This window comes from Macaca nemestrina, chromosome 13 (assembly GCF_043159975.1).
Source record: "Macaca nemestrina isolate mMacNem1 chromosome 13, mMacNem.hap1, whole genome shotgun sequence".
Classification (NCBI taxonomy): domain Eukaryota; kingdom Metazoa; phylum Chordata; class Mammalia; order Primates; family Cercopithecidae; genus Macaca; species Macaca nemestrina.
The window spans coordinates 70,953,843-70,975,867 of record NC_092137.1 but is presented as its reverse complement, the minus strand read 5'-3'; the positions used below and the strand labels follow the sequence as shown (position 1 = coordinate 70,975,867).

At 42.0% G+C, this 22,025-nt stretch overlaps 1 long non-coding RNA gene across 3 annotated transcripts; it reads right to left on the bottom strand.

Annotated features, from left to right (window-relative positions):
- Window positions 1-215: 215 nt before the first annotated feature.
- On the bottom strand, window positions 216-19,339 carry LOC105465223 (uncharacterized). Of its 3 annotated transcripts, none has more exons than XR_011611891.1 (4): window positions 19,280-19,339; window positions 9,950-9,982; window positions 864-1,020; window positions 216-305 (listed from the first exon to the last, which is right to left on the bottom strand). It is a non-coding gene; the product is annotated as an uncharacterized lncRNA (long non-coding RNA). The 3 variants fall into 3 exon arrangements; XR_011611892.1 differs by having other exon boundaries at window positions 19,258-19,324; XR_977428.3 differs by lacking the exons at window positions 216-305; window positions 864-1,020 and adding an exon at window positions 1,214-1,340.
- Between the last annotated feature and the right edge of the window lie 2,686 nt (window positions 19,340-22,025).

Here is a 22,025-nt window from a genome sequence, read left to right as displayed (position 1 = left end):
AGATATCAGGGTCAAAGGTTTAGGGGCCTGGTTTACACAAAAGCCCAATCCACAGTGAAGACATCACAGTAGAAAATTTTTTTGTGTGTTGAGTAACATACTGTACACTGCAAACAGTAACACCGTATTTGGGAATGTATTTAAATGTCTAAAGCAAAAACAGCTGGGGGACTCTTAGTCTGTTTTTTCTGCTAAACAGATTACATGAGACTGAGTCATTTATAATGAACACAGATTTATTTCTCTCACGTCTGGAAGCTGGGAAGTCCAAGATCAAGGCACCAGCATTTGGTGAAGTCTTCTTTCTGCATCATCCCATGGCAGAAGACAGAAGGGCAAGAGAGGGTGAGAAAGAAAAGGAGGTCTTTCTTCACCCTTTTATAGCGAAACTATTCCCATGATAGCAGCACTAATCCATTCGAGACAATGGAGTCCTCATGGCCTAATTATCTCTTAAAGATTCCACCTCTCAGTACTGTTACAATGGCAATTAAATTTCAACATGGGTTTTGGAGGGGATATTCAAACCGTAGCAGTGTATGAAGGAAAATAGACAAATAACAATTATAGCCAGGAGATTTTAACATGTCTCTCTGCCTGTTCATAATTGACACAAGAAATATATACATACATGAATATAGACTGTGTATGTGAATTTAGACTATATATTCGTATATTTTAATATGCATGAATTTATATATGAATATAGAGGATTTGAAGAATGTAACAATAAAAAATCTTGATTTAATAGACACATATATATCCTTTAGGCAGAATGCACATTCCTTTTAAATGGCCATGGGATAGTTACAACATGATCATTCACCAGGACGTGAGAAACCTCCTTGCCATCGTCCTCATACCTAACGCTGGTCAACTTCCTACTGCCGCTACCAACGATGCCCACCAGGGGACGACGTTTCCTTTCTCGCCTTCCTCTGCAGAAACCAGGCCAAGCGGGATGCCTTCCTTTTTCTGGCAGGCAGTCCCCAGCAGTACCATCACAAACCTTGGTCTCTTCTTGTCACCAGCAAAGGGATGAAGGATAAGTGGTGAGTCTCGTTACATTCAAGACCTTAGAACTCATTTGATTACTATGTCTGAGCAGCTATTGACATCTATTAATAATATCTAGTGCTCGCTGCCCAACTTCCTAAGTCCTTATCTTCTGGGCATCCAGAGTGATGGCCCCAGTCCACCTGGGTCTGTTCTCCAGGCCAAGAGATCATACAGAACAGTGTACAGGAGCCAGGGGCCCGAGAGCCACACTGTTTGGTGTGAACCCTGATTCCGGTTCATGAGCTCTGTGCCCTTGGGTCTCCAAGCCACTGTTTTCTCATCTGCAAAACAGGGAAATAATCAATATGGAAAAAAATCAGAATCTAGGGGATTAATTTTTGATGATTTAAGATTATTGTAATTTTGAATTTTTCAGTGGGGACATCATAAAATTTTGCACTGATTCAGACCTCTAGACATTGGTTTCTACTGTTCTTAAAACTAATGTATGCACATACACACAAACACATGTGCACACACATACACACATAGACACACAACCACACACATCCAAATATGCATGCACACACACACAGCCACACTCACATAATTGGCATCATTCTAAAATAAAATTGATTATCTCCGTTTACATTGTTTTACCTGTTCAAAATATCCTGACTTCAGAGCTAGGAACAGGAGTGCTTCTCTAGAGGTGGGTCTTTGCTTTGTACAATCTCAGCATACAACAAAGATCAGTTCTGACCAACACAACTGCTCTGAACCTTTGGTGGTGCAGGGTTTGCATATCATTGGAGGCTTAATACTCTAGACATCGAAGAGTTTTACGTCAAGCTAAACATTTTAATTTAAGTATATTCTATCCTCCTACTTTTACAAATTCATCATGAGCTAGAAAGCTAGGTTCAAATGTAGAGTTCAGACTTGCTGGAGCTCCCCAGAGGAAAATAGCAGTGTGGGGAGAGGACCATTATCCTTCTGTTCCCAATGCTATGTCCACCCCATGCCACAGGTGGCCTTGTGTGCACCCATGTGGACACCCAGAGCTTCATCCATACCCCCAGGGCAAATGGCTGCTTTCTGGACACCCTGTGAGTCCCTAGGAAAATGAACTCTGGGAAGAACCTGTGTAGACCCTAGAAGTAGGCTGCAGCTGTTTGGGCAGGGAATTTGGGGTCCTAGATCACCAGGGCACAGTGTAGCACCAGGTGAGTGTGTCTCCTTGGCCCTGCTCACTCTACCCTCATGAAAGACATGACCAAAGAAAGGGTCAGGCAGGGCCCTCTGAGGCACAGGATCCAAGCCCCTTTTATTGGGGTCTAAGGTCAGTATTGCTGCCTGAAGTCCCAAGGAGAGGTCAGGAAACAGTGGTGACTCTCTGTGACGTTCATGAGAAGGCAGTGTAATATCCTCGTTCCCATTCGTTAAAAAACAAAACCTGACCACAGGCTTGGGTGGGAAATGTTTTGTTATAAACAAGGCAAGACAAACACTTGCCAAGATTTGTCGGAGACAGCTGGTTGATTTGTCAGGTTAATGAGGGCTGGAAAAAGCAAAGCCTCCTTTTGCCTTCCCTGGGGTCTAAAGGCTGCAAGAATTTCCTCACGGTGATACTGATATGCAGTGACACCAGGAACCCTCTCGTGGTGTTAAAATCTTAATGATGAGCCACAGCAAACCTCTCCCTCCCATTCTTGGGCACTGGAGCATGATACACACAGGCAGGAAGTGCGCTGGCCTATTGTTAGGTCACTGTCATTCTGGCTTTCCCCCTTGTAGGGCTAGAAAACTGACTTTATCAGATCACCCAGAGGTGATCTGGCTCAGGATGACAACTTATTTTCCACAGATTGCACTTTTGGGTGGCTACTTCCTCAATGCATTTAGGGAGGTACCTTCATCGTATCTATTAGCCATCTCCCAAACACTGCCACTCCTGGGAGAAAACCATAGGTCTTGAATCCCAGCCTCCGTGTGACACTTCTTGTCACTGTCACTAGAGGTAGCAGCATTTGCTGACCTGGCCTTTTGCTCTGGGCTTTATCCTAGCTGTATTTTCTATAAATATCACCCATAACCCATGAACCAGCTTGGGAGGCAGATGGGACCATGTCTCTTACTTTCTTTCCACTCACTGTTCCGGCTCCATACAGCCATAGTGACAGAACAGCAAGCACTTCCCTCTTGAGGCCTCCCCCAGATGCATCTAGAGTTCTGCTAATACCCAAGGGGTGACTGGGTCCAAAACCCAGCTCACAGCAACCTGAGGCCAAGGTCTCTGCCACTCGCAGGCTTTGTGGCTCCCATTGTCCCAAGGGGGTGCTACCTCCATCGTTACCCCAGGGTGCTATCCCAACATCATGGTGCTGTTTCCTCCCTCAGCCCCCAGCTGTCCTTGAAGGAGACAAGACCCAGTGGCTGTTTTCCTGGACGAGAAGGCAAGCTCCTCTGAGGGGCAGGGTGCTCTTCTTCCTCCTTGTCACTCCAGGACCTAGCAAAGTGCCTTGGCTTATGCAGGGTAGAGGCTCAGACATTTATAGAACTAATTCAGAGCTACAGAACGTTAGAGCTGGAAGAAGTTGTTGAGATCACGCAATTTACTGCTCCTCCTCCATTCTACAGATGAGGAGACTGAAGCACAGAGGTGAAGCAGCTTGCCCAAGGTCACACTGCTGCTTAGTGATACAGCCAGGGCTAGACCGACCCCAGGGCTCCCAACTGTTACTGTTGGAGGCTCTTAACCCACTGGGATCAAGAAGGTGCCAAGAGCTAGACTCTCTCTCCAGGAAAATGAACACAGACATAAAACCTTGCATATATGCTTCCGGGTAAAGAACCAACCTGCATTTTGGTACCACTACCTGCTGGCCTGTCCTGGGCATGTTATACTATGAGAGGGCAGTTAAGTGGGGCTCTGGAGCCAGGCTGCTTGTGTTCAAGTCCCAGCTCTGCCACTGCTAGCTGTGCGGTTATTTAATGCCCTCACCGGTGGGATGCTCACGCCTGTAATCCCAGTACTTTGAGAGACCAAGGTGGGCGGATCACCTGAGGTCAGGAGTTCGAGACCAGCCTGGCCAACATGGCAAAACCCCGTCTCTACTAAAAATACAAAAATTAGCTGGGCATGGTGGCAGGCACCTGTAGTCCCAGTTGCTTGGGAGGCTGAGGCAGGACAATCACTTGAACCTGGGAGGCGGAGGCTGCAGTGAGCCAAAATCGCACCACTACACTCCAGCCTGGGTGACACGGCAAGACTCTGCCTCATAAAACAAAACAAAACAAAACAAACAAACAAAAAACCACTCGTGATGCCCAGCTCTTTGGGTTGTGGTAAACATGAAACAATTTGATCTGTTTAAAGCTCCTAGACTGGGCGTGGTGACCTGTAATCTCAGAATTTTGGGAGGCCAAAGGGGGAGGATTGCTGGAGCCCAGGAATCTGAGAACAGCCTGGGCAACACAGTGAAACCCCATCTCTACAAAAAAAATAAAATAAAAATTAGTTGGGCATGATGGTGTGCACCTGTGGTTCCAACTACTCGGGAGGCTGATGTGGGAAGATGACCTGAGCCCAGAAGGTCAAGGCTGCAGTGAGCCAAGATCGCACTACTGCACTCCAGCCTGGGGGACAGAGCAAGATCCTGTCTAAAATAAATAAATAAAGCCCCTAGAACCCAGCAGGACATGGAAGAAGTGCTCTGTGTCAGCTGTCATTATTATTATTATAACCACCAAGTGAGTCCCTAAATGAAGAACAACAAGCAGCCACAATTTGAAATAAGAAAAGGATTTTGAAATCCTGTGATGAATGTTTGATTTCATCTCCTCAAGTTCATACTCCAGCCCTGGACGGCAATCACAAAACAATGCCTATCTTTTGAGGAAATCTTGCTTTATGTTTTAAATTCTCACTAGCTACATAGAATATTCAATAGACAGTGGTTTCTTTTGCCGAAAGTTGAACAAAAAGCTTAAATATAGCACGTGTCTATGTCTTCAGCCTCCCAGGGGTGCTCCTCTCATACAGGAATCAACCAGGTTTTCTACATTCTTCTACATTCTTGCCTCAAATCCTTCTAGATTTAGCCTAGACCACATAGCGAAACCCTGTCTTAGCCAGGTGTGGTGGCCTGTACCTGTGGCTACTCAGAGGCTGAGGCAGGAAGATCACTTGAACCCAGAAGGTCAAGACCAGCCTGGCCAACATGGCAAAATCCCATCTCTACAAAAAGTACAAAAATTAGCTGTGCTTGGTGGTGCACGCCTGTAGTCCCAGCTACTTGGAAGGCTGAGGTGGTGGGAGGACTGCTTGAGCCAGGAAGGTCAAGGTTGCAGTGAGCCAAGATTGTGCCACTGCACTCCAGCCTGGGGAACAGAATGAGACCTTATCTCAAAAAAAAAAAAAAAACCTTCAAGATTGCCCATTCCTCACTGGGCACGCCACTCATTCAACACGACTTGCAAGGATACCTTTTGGATCTGGCCTTAACTATGCCTCCAGGCTCACCTCCTGGACTTGAGGACACCATCCCGTGTCCTGACCATCCTGCGTTCCTGTGCCCACCTCACCTACTCCTCACCTGGCCCTTCAGTGCAAGTGTGGTCCCCCATGGCTCACTGCCAGAAAGGGTGGTCTCACCATCCTCCACCCAGTGTAACCGTGGTGCTCAGCCCAGTGCCCAGTGAACCTGCGTAGAGGGAGAAAGCTCTGAAGCCACAGGCGCTCTGAGGGGCTGCCTTTCCTGGTGCAGAGGGCACAAGGCCCTGGAGGGCTTTCTCTCCTGGCTGGTCATTCACAGGTACTAGAGCAAGGATCAGGCCATGGTGCTGTGGAATCTTGATGGCATTAATTTAAAGTGCATCATTGTTCATTACAAAATCAATCTCCTTTTCAATAGCAAAAGGAGAAAAGACACTTCCCCTCCCCACCCCCAATTTTTTTTCCACCATCAAATAATGTTCCTCAAGCCCCGGGGAGGGGTAGAAAGCAACACCAGAGAAGAATGTTGTTAAAGTTTTCTTCCCCCTCTGGTGATTGCGTTCCCAGAACTGATTAAGGCTAGAACGGTTTGGCTTTCCTAGGCTGAAGGTTTAAGAAGCCATGTGAGGGGTTTGAAAGGAACAAGACAACATTTTAGTCTAGGACATTCTATGCTGTTCCTTCCACATCATCAAGTCCTAGAAATCTGACTAAATCTTGTACAAGCACCAGCAGCAGGGAAGTTGGCCCTGAGATGCCACAGCCTGACCTGGTGTGGAAGGCAGGATGGGCCCAGACTCTGGTCCCTCGCCTGCCTCTGATTTCTGTGTAAGGCAGAACTTTCTGAAGAACCTCCACTTACTAGACTTTCTTTTCAGCCTATCAGCCCTGCCTTTGCAGCCAGCAGACTTGCATTCATACACCAGCATCTCTACTTACTGGCAAGGTCAATCACTCTCTCAAGGACTCGGCTTTTTGATCTGCAGAATGGGCTCCATGGCCACCCTGGTCTCCTGAGGTACTGTGTGGGCCTCCCGGATAAGGTAGGTGCCACCCTCATACAATACCTGGAGCCAACTGCTTCCCAAAGGTTCCTGTTTGTTATTATTATTTCCTTTTTTTTTTTTTTTTTTTTTTTTTTGAGACGGAGTCTCGCACTGTCACCCAGGCTGGAGTGCAGTGGCTGGATCTCAGCTCACTGCAAGCTCCGCCTCCTGGGTTTAGCCATTCTCCTGCCTCAGCCTCCCGAGTAGCTGGGACTACAGGCGCCCGCCGCTTCGCCTGGCTATATTTCCATTTTTTAATACAACAAAACCAAAACTTAGGTTAAGGAATTTGCCTAAGAACCACCGCACTGACAGGGCTGAGGCTGGAAGCCCATGGAACTCCTGGCTCCAGCCCAGGGCTCTTTCCCAGGGACCTGAGATGTCCTGCCCCAGTGATAGCTGCACAATTCTTCCTCCCTTCGAAGGGAGGAAGGTGGAATGAATGTTTTCAGGACTCCAGATGCTGAGATGAAAGGAAGCTCCAGGATGTCATTACCCAGCGTGTCTGTCTTATCATTGCCTTTGAAGTTTATTTTGGTGGCAGCACGTGATGGTTTCCCTGCATCTGGTCCCTGTGGCCACTTCACTGGGCCCTCGACCTGCCTTCGCCCTTGCCAGCCCCTAAGCCTCGCCCTTCAGGCCCTCCTCCGGCTGGCAGATGGGGCTCCTGGCAGGAAAGCCCACCACCCACATCAGTTCCGAGCAGAGATAGTGGAGGGCAGACTGGAAGCCATCCAACCTCAACCCCATCCTCAAATGGGCCTCTTCATACAAAAGGCACTGTCCTTCAGTGTCCCCTCACTGCTTTACTCTTTAACAGTGTGAAGACTCCTGGGAGGGGTGACACATTACCACAAAGGTGTGGGCCATTGCCTTTAGGATTGGTGCAACTTATGGCAATGGAGGGGAGAAGGGTAGGTAACCAGGAGGGAGACGTGGAGGCCACAAGACAAACCCCTCCTCCCTCACAATTATGGGGAAGGCTGAATCATTAAAGATACGAATCAGATTGATTCTCGTGGCTTTAAAAATAAACACCACAGAACCAGCGTGACCCGACAGCCTGTTCTTATCCACAGAGGCTTGTGGTCTCTGTTGAAAAAAAGCAAAGACAGCGTGTCCCAACTCAAAAGATTGTGTCATCCTAAAGGGTGAGACCATCATCCTTGTTCTTCCATATGAGAAAGAGACCCATGATCCTGGGCTCCTGTTTCCCTGTCACTGTGGGCTTGGTTGGGTAACTGTGGCACCTGGAGGGGAGCAGGCCATTGAACATGGCAGGAGAGGCACAGACTCAAAGTGACAGGGGCAAGGTGTTACGGGAGCATTCTGTTCCACCTCCTTTTTCCAACCTTCCAGCCATCGCTGGGAGCCCTAGGGTAAGGAGGATGCTTAGGTATGGGAAGCAGAAGAGGACAGTGGTCCTGACATTGCATCCTCTCAGAGGCAGGGTGAGCCTTTCTCTGCCAGAATGCCCTCTGTCATGTCTGGGCTCATGAGAAGAGGGCGAAACTCAGGAAGTGGGCTGGAGGGATGCCAGGAAGGACACGTTTTCAAATATCTCCCTCACTGCCTTTCACCAAGTTTGAAATTATGTCTCTCACTTATCATGTATTTCACTTATTTAGTTCTCGATGGAACCTCTGATTTTTTTTTTTTTTTTTTTTTTTTTTTGAGATAGAGTCTCGCTCTGTCACGCAGGCTGGAGTGCAATGGCACGATCTCGGCTCACTGCAACCTCTGCCTCCCGGGTTCAAGCGATTCTCCTGCCTCAGTCTCCCAAATAGCTGGGACTACAGCTGTGTGCCACCATGCTCTGCTAATTTTTTTATATTTTTACTAGATACAGGATTTCACCGTATTAGTCAGGTTGGTTTCAATCTCCTGACCTGGAACCTCTGATTTTTAAGAGCTCCTTTTAAAGTGCAAACTCACCTTTAAGCGGTAACATTAAAGTATTCCTATCAGCAAGCTGGAAGAACCATCTTTACAGGGAGGGATAGAGATAGGCCACTTAACTCAGAAAGAAGGGCAGCCAGGTGACCTAGTGGTAAACCTACCAAGCCAGGAACAGAAAATCTATTTTCCATACTATTATAGGTTGAATTAGTATTTGCAAATAGGGTCATTGCAGACATAGTTAGTTAAGATGAAGTCATACTGGAGTAGCATGAACCTTTAATCCAGCATGACTGGTGTCCTTATAGACAGATGACGTGAAGATACAAAAGGAGGATGCCATGGGAAGTCACACAGACACCCAGACAAAGAGGGAAGACAGCCACATGAAAGTAGAGGCAGAAATTGGAGTCAGGCTGCCATGATCCAAGTAACTCCTGAAGCTACTAGAAGCTGGAAGAGGCAAAGCAGGATCCCCCTCTAAAGCTTTTGGAGGGAGCTTGGCCATGCCCACACCTTGATTTTGGATTTCTGATGTTGTAAAGGCACCCAGTTTGTGGTGCTCTGTTACAGCAGCCACAGGAAAAGAATATCTCTAGCTCAGCATCTAACTCACAATGTGGCCTGAACCAGTGCTGGCTCCTATCTGAGCTTCTGCAAAATAAGGTGATTGGACTAGGTACACTAGGATCCCTTCAGCTCTAACAGCCACTTCAGGGTTGTTCTGAGGTTAGGAAAGCAGTTCTTTCTTTCAACTAATAATTTTTGGGCATTTTCTGTACCAGCTTCAGAGTGGTGAGCAGGTCTCTGTCCCCAGGGAAGGTATGTTCTTGCCTGTCAAGTGGAAGATGAGCCAGTTAAGAAAGAACTGGACACAGGAGCCATGCACTGTGGTGTGTGCCTGATACCCCTGCTATTCGGGAGGCTGAGGCAGGAGGATCCCTGGAGGCCAGGAGTTCAAGGCGACAGTAGTTATGATGATCATGCCTGTGAATAGCCACTACACTCTAGCCTGGGCAACATAGCAGGACCCTGTCTCTTAACATTTTTTTAAAAAACAAAATAAAAATCTTCTTAAAACTCACTATTATAAGAAAAAAAAGAAAAAGAACTGCACACAGGCTGAAGCCAGGAGGAGCCTGAGTCCCTGGAGCTCCCCCAGAGTAGGTCCCAAGGAGCTAAAAGGCCATCAACAGGCCAAGAGCTGAACCGGAAAAACACAGGAATGGGGGTAAACCTAAAGATTTCCCAACAAGTCAAAAAGAAAATTAGCTACATGATAAATTACAATAGTTGAAGTTTAGGAAGGTGTTTAACTTGCATTTAAGCATTTCCTGTTTTGTTATAATTTTCTTCCCAGTGAATAACTTTTTTCATCTCCAAGATATTTGATGTGGGTATAATTCTTTGAAATAATAATATACTTTAAGAAATACACAGTTACAGAAAAATAAGAGGCTGGGTTTTTGGGGGAGGGGCAGGATTGTCATTATTTTCTAAGCCTTACCTTTGAGCCAGGGCAGCCATGAGACACCTCTTGCTAAGAGAAATTAATTGATTTTTTAAATTAGTTTTTTTTTTAGTGCACACAGTTCCGAACATCAAATTGAGTGAATATACTTATAACAAAATATGATTCCCTGTCCCATCCTTCCCCACCCCACCTGTTCCCCTCCCTCAATGCTATTGAGAAGCCCAAAGCCATTCAGATTCAACTGTTTTTTTCCTGGGTTTACGTATCTTCATATTTCTAAACAACATGTATATTCTGTTATCTTTAACTTTATCAATTTGAGATATTATCTACTGACTTCCTATTATGCTAGATGAAGATCTAGTTCTCTTACAGCATCATTTCCATCCATCTGCTTCCTGTCCCCCTCCTCCCCATGCAATTAGATTATAGTTTTTGGTCAGATTAATATTATCTGTTTATATAACTATGCCTGGACAAATATTATTCACAGCTGAGCACTGCAGTGCACTATGATTATGTTTCCTTTCTTACCTTTTGTTTTATCTGTAGTTAACAATTGCCTTCTTTTTATTTACTTAATTTTCTGTACTTCCTGCTAACTTATCTTGCAACTTCTGAAAGTCTCTCAGACACTTTTCTATAAAGCCAACAACATCAAGCAATCTAACAGTTCTTTTTTTGTTTTTATTTTCTGTTAGAAACATCTCTCATGAAGATTTGCCTTCTCCTATCTAGGCTGGTTTTTCTCTAGGCTTGCAAGCCTGCTGTATACTTGTCTTTCTGGGACTGATTTCTTTTAGCTGCCATCCTTGTTTTTTTTTTTTTTTTTCCTTTCTCTTTGAGTTGGATTCTCTGTTTGTTTGATGTCTTCCTCTTTTTAGTTTAATACCTTGTTTTAATGGAATACATGCTCCAATAGTCTGATCAGGTTAAAATGATGGTTCAACAGTGATGGGCACAGTGATGATTTTCCTCATTGTGGCTGTCCCTTGAGGACACTGCTTCAGTCTGAACCAGGTGCCCTGTACGTCATCAGATGTCACTCTGGGATCTTTGTTCACTGTATTCTTGGTGATTTCCTTCACTTCTCTCCTGGGTTGAAATTCATTTTCTTTTTTAAATTTTATTTTATTATTATTATTATTATTTTGAGATGGAGTCTCACTCTGTCACCCAGGCTGGAGTGCAGTGGTGCAATCTCAGCTCACTGCAAGCTCCGCCTCCTGGATTCATGCCATTCTCCTGCCTCAGCCTCCCGAGTAGTTGGAACTACAGGCCCCCACCACCACGACCAGCTAAATTTTTGTGTTTTTAGTAGAGATGGGCTTTCACTGTGTTAGCCAGGATGGTCTTGGTCTCCTGACCTCGCCCGCCTCGGCTTACCAAAGTGCTGGGATTACAGGCGTGAGCCACTGCACCCGGCTGAAATTCATTTTCTTTATCCTATGTCCCATGTCCTTCTCTCTCTTGCTTTACTTCCAACAATTTCTAATAGTTTCCTGAGAAAGCAGACATGGGAGGCAGATCTTTCGAGACTTTGCGTGTCCAAAGATGTCTTTATTATGCCCATATACTTCCTTGATTATTGACTAACTATAGAACTATAGCTTGAAAAAAATTACATTTCCTAGGTTGGAAAATTTTTAAGTAACTTTTTGTAATTTGGGGGGCATTGGTCTTCTTGCTTTTAGTGTTGCTATTGAGAAGCCCAAATCCATTCAGATTCCTTTTCCTTTTTATATGGTATAGTTTTTCTCTCTGGAAGCTTTAAAATCTTCTCTTTGTCCTCAGGTTTCCTAAATATCACGATGATATGCCTTCACATAGGCTTAGTTTTAATCAATTTGCAGGATTCTCACTGAGCCCTTTAAATCTAGAAAGTCGTATAAGAATATGAAATTTTCTTCAGCTGTTGTTGATTATTTATTCCCTACAGCCTTCTCTGTTCTCCTTTGCAATTCCAATTGGTTGGATTTTGGATCTGTTGTACTCACCCTCTAATGTTCTTATATTGTCTCTCCTACTTCCCATTTCTTTGTCTTTCTGCTCCATTCTTCGGGAAATTTCTTCCAGTTTCGTTTCCAGTTCTACTGAGTTTCTTTCTATCATCACATTTTAATTTTAAAGAGTTTTTGTTGTTGTTATTGTTTATCAAATGTTTTATTTCTTTTTAAGATAACATCCTGTTCTTCCTTCATTGATGCAATCTCTCCTGTTCTCCAGGAATATTAACGACTTTTTAAAAAAGTTTTCTTCTTTCTGCATTGACTGTTTTCTCTGGGTTGCTTTCCACTTTTATTTGTTTGGGTCTCTTTATTTCACATTAGAGAACTTTGTCAGTGTTTGGCCGTCTATTCTTGACTAAGATTGGGGTATACAAAGCTGTTCTGAGAAGTTCTGAGTGTATGAAGGCCTTGACAGATTAGAGCTTCGTGGTGGAGTGGTCTCAGGGTTGTGTGCTGGGAACTTCCAATTCAGGATCTTTCTTCTTAGGCTGTTTAGATTCTTCAAGAAAGACTCTTCTCTTCTCCAGCTTCTGGATCCTGACATTTTGGGAGACGAATGTGGAAAGTAGACTGGGGGTTTGGAATTCAGTTGTACGTGCTGACTAACTATCCTTGTTTTCTGTACAGTGCTCAAGCCTTTGTTTCCCCTCTTTACAGAGAAACTCCCAGTCTTCTGAGAGGGTGGGAGAAGGGCAGTCACCAGGAGTATGGAGTAAAGAAGGGAACTTGGGAATCTAATCACTTCTCAACGGATTTCACTTCCTGTTCTTACTTGAGTCCCCCTTCACCCACAGTTCTGGAAGTGCCCAATGCTGCCCATTTCTGAGCACTTTGAGGACTCTGTGAAATAAATCAAGTTGGTTCTTCACTTTCTCTATAGGTGACTTAAGATTCGGCTTTATCAGATCTGCCAATTCAGTTACCACTCATGCTTCTGCTTTCTAGCTTCAAATATTTTGTAGATGTTCTCTCCTCTTGCCCACGTGAGTTTACGTTTTCGATTTGTTTTAAAATTTCTTCATTGGCGAGAGACATCAGATATATATTCACATAGGAATCTTTTTAAAATTGATTTTTATTTGTATTTTTAAGTTTTGTTTTATTTTAATTGACATATAATAATTACACATATTTATGGTGTAAAATGTGTTGTTTCAATACATGTATGCACTGTAGAATGATCACATCAGGTGAATTAGCATATTCATCACCTCAAATATTTATCATTCCTTGTTGGCAAGAACATTTAAAATCCTCTTTTAGCTATTTTGAAATATATATTATTATTAACTATAGTCACCGTGCTGTGCAGTAGAACACCAGAGCTTTTTCCTCTTATCTAACTGAAACTTCAAACCCATTGACCAGTGTCTCCTGTTTCCCTTTCAGACCCTCCCACCTGCTACCCAGCCTCTGGTAACCATCATTCTACTCTCTTCTTCTATGAGACTGACTTTTGAGATTCCTCATATAAATGAAATCACACAGTATTTGTCTCTCTGTGCCTGGCTTATTTCACTGAACTGTTCTTTAGGTTTATCCTTGTTGTCACAAGTGACAGAATTTCCAGGGTTATTTTAAGGCTGAAGAGTATTCCATTTACATATACACTGCATTAAAAAATCCATTCATCCATTAATGAGCACTTAGGTTGTTTCCATATCTTGGCTATTGTGAATAGTGCTGTGATGAACATGGAAGTACAGACATGTCTTCAATATACTGATTTCAATTCCTTTGGGTATATACCCAGGAGTGGGATTGCTGGATCATATGGTAATTCTATTTTTAGTTTTTTGGTTTTTTTTTTAGGAACCTCTGCAATTTTCCAAAATGGTTGTACTGATTTACATTCCTACCAATAGTGCATAAAGGTTATCTTTTCTCCACATCCTCACCAACACTTGTTATCTTTCCTCTTTTTGATAACAACAAATCTAACAAGTATAAGGTGATATCACATGGTGGTTTAATTTGCATTACTCTTATGACTAGAGATGTTGAACATTTTTTGATATATCTGTTGTCCACTTATATGTCTTCTTTTGAGAAATGTCTATTCAAGTCATTCGCCCATTTTTTTAATAGGTTATTTGTTTTCTTGTTATTGAGTAGCTTGAGTTCCTTGTTTATTTTGTATATGAGCCTCTGATTTGATGTATGATTTGAAAATATTTTCTCCCAATCTGTGGGTTGCCTTTTCTTTCTATTAATTGATTCCTTTGTCATGTAGAAGCTTTTTAGTTTGATGCAATTCCATTTGTCTCTTTTTGCTTTTGTTGTCTCAACTGGACATCTTAACCTGGAGGCCCTCAAGGCTAATTTTCCAAACCCAATGACAGCCAACATTTATTCACTTGTCACTTAATGCTGAGGATACTTTCTGAGAAATGCAGTGTTAGCTGATTTCATTATAGTGTGAAGATAATAGAGTGTACTTACACAAACCTGTATGGTATAACCTACTACACAGCTATGTTGTATGGCTTCAAATCAGTACAGCATGTTACTGTACTGAATGCTGCAGGCAAGTGTAACACAGTGGTATTTGTGTATTTAAATATATCTAAATGTGGAAAAGTTTATAACCTGTTGGTTGATAGAAAGGCTGCTATGTGACACATGCCTGTGTTTATTACCATCCAAGAGGTCATCTGACTACTTTATATATATTGACTCATTGAATTCTCATACTGGTCCTAGTAGATGAGCACTATTGTTATCAGATGAAGAAACTGAGGCACAGAGAGGTTATGTAACTTGTCTAAGATCTCCCAACTAGTAAATGGTGGAGCTGGGATTCAAGCCCAGGAATTTGGCACCACATCTGTACGCTGTCTAGCCTAAGGAATGTTACTATTCTCTCTTATCTTCTAAGACTTAGTTACCAAAAGACAAAAAGGGATCTGGTTAGGATTCCTTTCAATGGCTCTCTTCTAGTTAAATGATCTTTGTTTACCCTGCCGGCTATGTTTCAGGCACTGTGCATAATTCTCATTTAATTCTCACAGCACCTTACGTAGTAGGTATTAATGGGTGCATTATACAGATGAGAATACTGGGGCCCAGAGCTGTTAAATAACTTGCTGGAGCCTCTTGTAGCAACTTGAAGAGCCAAGATTCAAATCCAAGTCCATGTAGCTTCAAAGCCAAGGAAGACTCTGAGGCATGCTGAGAATTTTGAAAGGCCTCTGTCCAAAAGGGGAGACCAGAGCATATACTTTCACTCCCTTTCACCCCCTTTCACCATGTCCAAATATTTAGCAAAGTAAATATTTGTGGTTCATTATTTTGATTTTCTTTGTCAGGGGTTCCAATTACGTGTATGTTGGATCTCTTTTGTCTGTATCTACCTCTAATTTTCCACTGAATCCTTTTTAACATTTTGATTATTTTATTTAATATTGCTTGATTTTCTAATTTCAACATTTTATGTCTCTCTTATTTGTTTTTCACAATGTTTCTTTTCCTTCATTTCAATCATGGCTTCATTTATTTCTTTTACTGCTTTTTTGAGTTCTGCCAGTTTACTTTTCGTCTTCTCCTACTGTTTTATTGTCTCTTCCACAGTTCTTGCATCTCTTCTTTGTCCTCTTACTTTAGAAAGATAATTGCTTATTGCATATATTTTTAATTCATAGTGAAATATTTGTGGTCAAAATTTCATCTGCTCCATGACAACATTTTCAGGCTCTCTGTCTTTTGTTTTCCCTGTTTGCTTCTTTTCCTTTTCTTTGATCATTTTTGTAAAAATTATATGCTGCTTTGTTTTACATTACTCAACATTGCAGAAAATGAGTTATTTCTGGAGCACCTCTTCGAATGAGATTCATGTGTTAGTGGGGCCAGGGCCATGTTCCAGACTAACTGGAATTTGTGTGTGTGCTGGTTTCACTTTATTGTTCCCCAGTTAATGAGGAAAGGCCAGTGTGCCATTTGTTTGTTTGTTTTAATGCAAGAGCTCTTTTTCCCCTCACTGCCAAAGAGATAGACCACTTTCCATTATTATGGCTTAACAGTATGATTTCTTGTTCTATTTCATTTGTATTTTGGAACCAAACTAGATTCAGGATCACTTTTCCTGATAGAGTGCTCCTCAACACAATTAGAAAAACAAGGTTTTGATTTTGCCACCAAGAATGCCCTTCATCTTTAAGATCAGTAATTTTGCTGGCTTTTTCTGAGATCTGTGGCCACGGCACCTTCTCTCTGCAGCATTCTTTCTGTACACAAACACCGCTGTCAAGCTCCCTATTTATGGCAATTCTTCCACTTATCATATAGACTGGTGTTTTAGTCATCTCTAAGCTTCTTTTAAAGTGAAGTTTACAGTTCTGTGTCTCATTTTCCTTGTTACTTTTGGATAAATTCCAGGAAGAGAGAGGGAGAGAGGTAACTTTGAATGGCTGTATTCAAGCCAGACATCCACTCTAATTTCTTTTTCAGACCTGTTGCACAACTTCCTATTTACTGAACTCTGGTTAGGTTTGCCATTTATATCTCATGTCTTGCTCATTCTGTTTGTTTTTTTCCCCCTTTTCACCCTTGTTTTTGCAGGTTTTTTCCTCAAGAAGTTCCACAAGAGATAAACTTTCTATTAGTCTGGGTCCCCTGAAAAGTAAGTTTCAAGTCATGAGTAAAAATAGAGAAAGATCTGGGTAAGGCTTGGAGAGATAACACAGCATGATGCAGGTTTGACCCTGAGTGATGGAGAGAGGGAGAGAAGGTTGGGTAGAAGTGTTCTGGATTCCATTCAGTCAAAGGAAGGGTTTGACAGAGATGTTGGAGAGTCCTCTGTCTCCCAGGAACGGGTCTGGGTTAGTATCTCTGCTACATTCAGTCATTGGCTGGGAGCAGCCATGACACAAATGTGTCAATAGATTTCAGGCACAAAAGTGGGGCCCATGGTCAGTCACACTCCTGTAATCAGAGATCTGCAGGGCACATTCTGATGGCAGCCACACTTCCTTTGCTTTGCATTTCTGAAAATATTTTATTTCAGCCTGACATTTGATTAATAATTTAGCAAGATATAGAATTCTATATTCAAAATAATTTTCCCTGAGAACCTGGAAGGAATTGGATCCATTATCTTCTAGAATCTAGTTGCTGATGAGAAGTTTGATGTCAATCTGACTTCTGATTTTTAAGGCATTTCTGTTTCTCTCCCCCACTAGCCACTTTCTCTCCCTCTCTCTCTCCCTGAGTCTCTCTCTGCTTTTAGATGTACCCCATCTTCGGTGTGCAGAAAGGTGCTAAAGAGTGCGTGATTGTCAGCTCTATATGAACTTTTTAAGGCTAAAAACTGCTTCTTTTCAGCCCTGGGAAAATTTCTTATATTATTTGTTTGATCCACTTTCTCTGTTTTCTCGCTCTGGAACTTCTATCAGTCTGATAATTGACTTTCTAAATAGATCCTTTCTCTCTGGTTCCATCTCTTTGCCTTATGTTCTGGGAAATTTCTTTGACTTTATCCTTCAATTGTTCTATTAATTTTTCCTAATTAATTTTCTTATTGTTCTTTTTAAATAGCATTCTGCTTGTGTTTTTGTCCATATTCATACAACAACTCAAAAATTCTGAGGCTATTTGTTAGAGGGGTTTTTTTTTTTTTAATGTTTTCCTTTCTTCACTGAGTTACCTATTTCTTTGGAGGGATTTGTTCTGTTTGCATTAGCCTTGTCATTTTATGCTTAGGTGTTTGTCTTCTCTCTGATGATTGGTTCTTCTTAATAATGGGGAATGGTGTTGATTTTTCTCCAGAACTGCCATGGGTTTGCTTGCTTATACAAGGTGTGTCTATTTTTCTTCCTAGCTGTCTCCTAGGAATGCGTATGCTGACTGGAAGCTCTGCAGTGTGGGCAGGGATCAGCTGTAGGCCCAATGCTCTTTTAGATAAACTGTAGAAAGTCAGCCTCCAAACTGGGACTTCCCAATTACATAAAGGGAGGGCTTTACTCTCAAGGATTTTACTGACTCCAGGAGTCCTATTTGGCCCTTGGAAGTAAGTTAAGTATCTTTAGAGAAGCGTCCTGTAATTTTTGGCCTGAAGGAAATGCTGGGCTTCCTACAATGTATTTCTTGGCAATAGGCCTAAAAAGAAGTAAGAGGGATACACTTTGAGTTAACTCCTTTCTTTTAGGACCCTCCTTCTCACCCCTGCCCTCCTTTATAACTGCCAGCTGGGGCCTGGTCCTGAAGCCTTCTGGAGTTTCCTGGAGCCATTAGCTTTCTCCTCTGCTGCAGTTTCCTCCTGCATATTCTGAGATGCTTTGTTTCACCCTGTTTATTCATGAAATGTCTTACATTCTCTTTTCATCTGTAAGAAATTCACTGAAATCCCTTACCTGCCAATGATCTCTTTCTCACTTCATTTAGAATATGAGTTTATTCCTTCACCATCATTTTACTGGAGTTTCAGGTGGAAAGGAAAAAAAAAATTGTGTGCTTAGCCTTCCAATTTAAACTTTAAAATCCTCATGGTACTTTACCTGTTTAACAGTAAGGAAAGAGTTAGAATGCTGCCTGATTCTTTTTGAAAAGCTCACATTCTTTTAAGGACATTGCTTCTTTGGTAGTCTTCCTCTGGGAAGGTGTTTTTCTCTTGCTTCCTAGCACCATTGAGCCTGGCAGGGCATTAGGTGCCTCCTTGATGTTCATTGCTGGTATTAGATGGGTCTTCTCTTCCTACTAATAACATCTCATGTCATCAGACTACATACTACCCACTGCCCATCTTGTGGCAGACATCTACCACTGCCCAGTCATTTCCCTTTATTCTTCAAAGATTTTAGCTCTTATTTCACAATCACAATCTTCAAAGCTGCTCCTTTCACAATTGATGATGTTTCATTAGCCACACGGATGACATTTCCAGTACCCAGCATCTCAGTTCCTCAACTCTGTCTCTTTCAGTGAGCATGTTCTCCATTGTACCTCAGTTACTCATTCCTGTGGTTATACCTCTGAACTTGGCTTTACCAGTAATATCTACTTCAAGCATCCACTCTTTGACCATCATCATGTAAACAGCCAGCTTGCTTTTTCTGATACTCAAACATCAATAATTATAATCAGATCTTCCAGCCCTTTGATCCTAGTATACTTTTTCAATGCTCCTCATATTCTTATTTTGTGTCTTACCTAACTTAAATTCCATTGTCCAATCCTATAATCACTTTCTTAAAACTCCTTTACCCACTCCCTCTTTACACCAGCTCACATGGAAAAATCCCAAACCTAGTTAAATCCGACTCTTGTCTACGTTGTACCTAAACCCACACAAATGATTCAGGGTGGATATAAGTGTAAAAACATTCTGACCATTTGTACCTTGTACTTTTAATTCTCTTACATTTGTTGCAGTTTTTTCTGTGGTTCAAACTATGATGGATCTATTTTGATGAACATTCCCTGTGCACTCAGAATGAATGTGTATTCTGCTGTTACCAGGTGAAGTGTTCTAGCATTGTCAATTAGGTCAAGTTGGTTGTTCATGTTCTTCAGGTCTTCTATATCGCCACTGATATTCTATTTACTTTTTCTGTCAATTAATGAAAGCAGAGTTTTGAAGTCTTCAACTATAATTATGGATTTGTCTTTCTCCTTTCAGTACTTCAGTTTTAATTTAATTAAATTAATTATTTATTTATTTTTGAGATGGAGTCTCACTCTATTGCCCAGGCTGGAGTGTAGTGGTATAATCTGGGCACACTGCAACCTCCGTTTCCCAGGTTCAAGCGATTCTGCTGCCTCAGCCTCCCAAGTAGCTGGCATTACAGGCGTGTGTCACCATGCCAGCTAATTTTTGTATCTTTAGTAGAGATGGGGTTTCACCATGTTGGCCAGGCTGGTCTCCAACTCCTGGCCTCAAGTGACCCACCCGCCTCCACCTCCTAAAGTGCTGGGATTACAGGCATGAGCCACCATGCCCGGCCTTCATTTACTTTAAAATTCTGTTCTTAGACGCATACACATTTAGGATTGTTAAGACTTTGTTATGAAATGATCATTATGTAATGTTGCTTTTTATTATCCCTAGTAATATTCTTTCCTTTGAAGTCTTTCATATGAATATAGCCACTTCAGCTTTCTTTTGATTAATATTTGCATCATATATCTTCTTCTATCTTTTACCTTTTATCCCATCTGTGTGTTCATATTAAAGCATATTAAGGGTTTCTCGCTTACACACTGTTGGTAGGAGTATAAATTAGTTCAAGCATTGTGGAAAGCTGTGTGGTGATTCCTCAATGGGCTAAAAGCAGAACTACCATTTGACCCAGCAATCCTATTACTGGGCATATACCCAAAGGAATGTAAATCGTGCTACCATAAAGATGTACACACAAATGTTCACTGCAGCACTATTCACAGTAGCAAAGACATAGAATCAACCTAAATGTTCATCAGTGACAGACCGTATAAAGAAAATGTGGTCCATACATATATACCATGGAATACTATGTAGCCATAAAATGAAACAAGATCATGTCCTTTGCAGGGACTTGGATGGAGCTGGAGGCCATTATCCTTAGCAAACTAACGCAGCAACAGAAAACCAAATACCACATGTCCTCACTTGTAAGTGGGAGCTAAATAATGAGAACACATGGACACAAAGAAGGGAACAACAGACACTGGGGCTTTCTTGAGGGTGGAAGGTAGGAGGAGGGACAGGATCAGAGAAAATAAGTATTGGGTACCAGGCTTAGTGCCTGAGTGATGAACTATTATCTGTACAACAAACCCCCATGACACAGTGTATCTATCTAACAAACCTGCATATGTGCCCCTGAACCTAAAATAAGTTTTAAAAAAGCGAGTTTCTTCTAGACAGCATATGGTTGAGCCTTTTAAAATACAATTTTGACAATTTCTGTCTTTTAATAGGAGTATTTAGACTATTTACATCTAATTAGTGGCATAGTTGGGTTTAACTCTACCATCTTGCTAGTTGTTTTCAATTTGTCCCATCTGTTCTTCATTCCTTCTTTTCCCTCTTTTTCTGTCTGCTTTGGGATTGAGTACTTTTTATGATATAATTGTATCTCCACTACTGGCTTATTCTTACGCCTCTTTTAAAAAAATATTTAATGGCTGCCCTAGAGTTTACAAGGTGTATTTTTAACTTATTACAGTATACCTCTAAATAATATTGTAACACTCACAATGGTGTAGGAACCTTACAACAGTATACTTCCAATTTGTTTCTCTGATCCTTGGTGTTATTTTTGTCTTACATTTTACTTTAAAATTTTTTTAAATCCCACAATGCATTCGTATAATTTTTGCTTTAGGCCAGAGGCCAGTAAACCATGACCATCAGGTCAGCCAAACATTTTTATAAAGTTTGCTGGCACATAGCCACGCCCATTTGTTTACACACGTCCTGGCTGCTTTCCCACTACAGTAGCAGATCTGAGTAGCTGCAACTGAGACTGTATGTCCTGCAAGCCTAAAATATTTATTACTAATATCTGGCCCTTTCACAAAATGATGACTTCACTTTAGAAAATTATCTTTTAGTGCAATTAAAAAGAATTAATCTACCTTCGTTTTTAGCATTTCTAGCACTCTTGATTTCTTTTTACAGATCCAAGTTTCTGTCTGGTGCCATATTCCCCCTGCCTGGAGAATTTCCTCTAACATTTCTTGTGGCATAAGTCTATTGGCAACGAATTCTCTTGGTTGTTTTTCTGAAAAAGTTGTTCTTTTGCCTTCACTTTTGAAAGCTCTTCTCACTGGAAGGAGAATTCTGGATGGAGAACTTTTTTGCTCTTAGTATTTGAATGGTGTTGCCCCACTATCTTCTGCTTGTGTCGTTTCTGAGGAGCTTCTACTGTGATTCTTTTTTCCTTTGTATGTCATGTGCCTTTTCCTCCCTTCCTCCCCACTGGCCACCCTCAGGATTCTCTCTTTAACACTGGTTTTCCAGGAGACTGTGCTGTGTCCAGGTGTTTTTGTTTGGTTTATCTGTATCTTTTGGTGTTTATCTTTCTTGGTTCTCTGAGTTTTTTGGATCTGTCGTTGGATGTATTTCATTATCTTTATAAAATTACTGAGTACTATCTCTTAAAATATGTTTTTGCCCTGTCCTC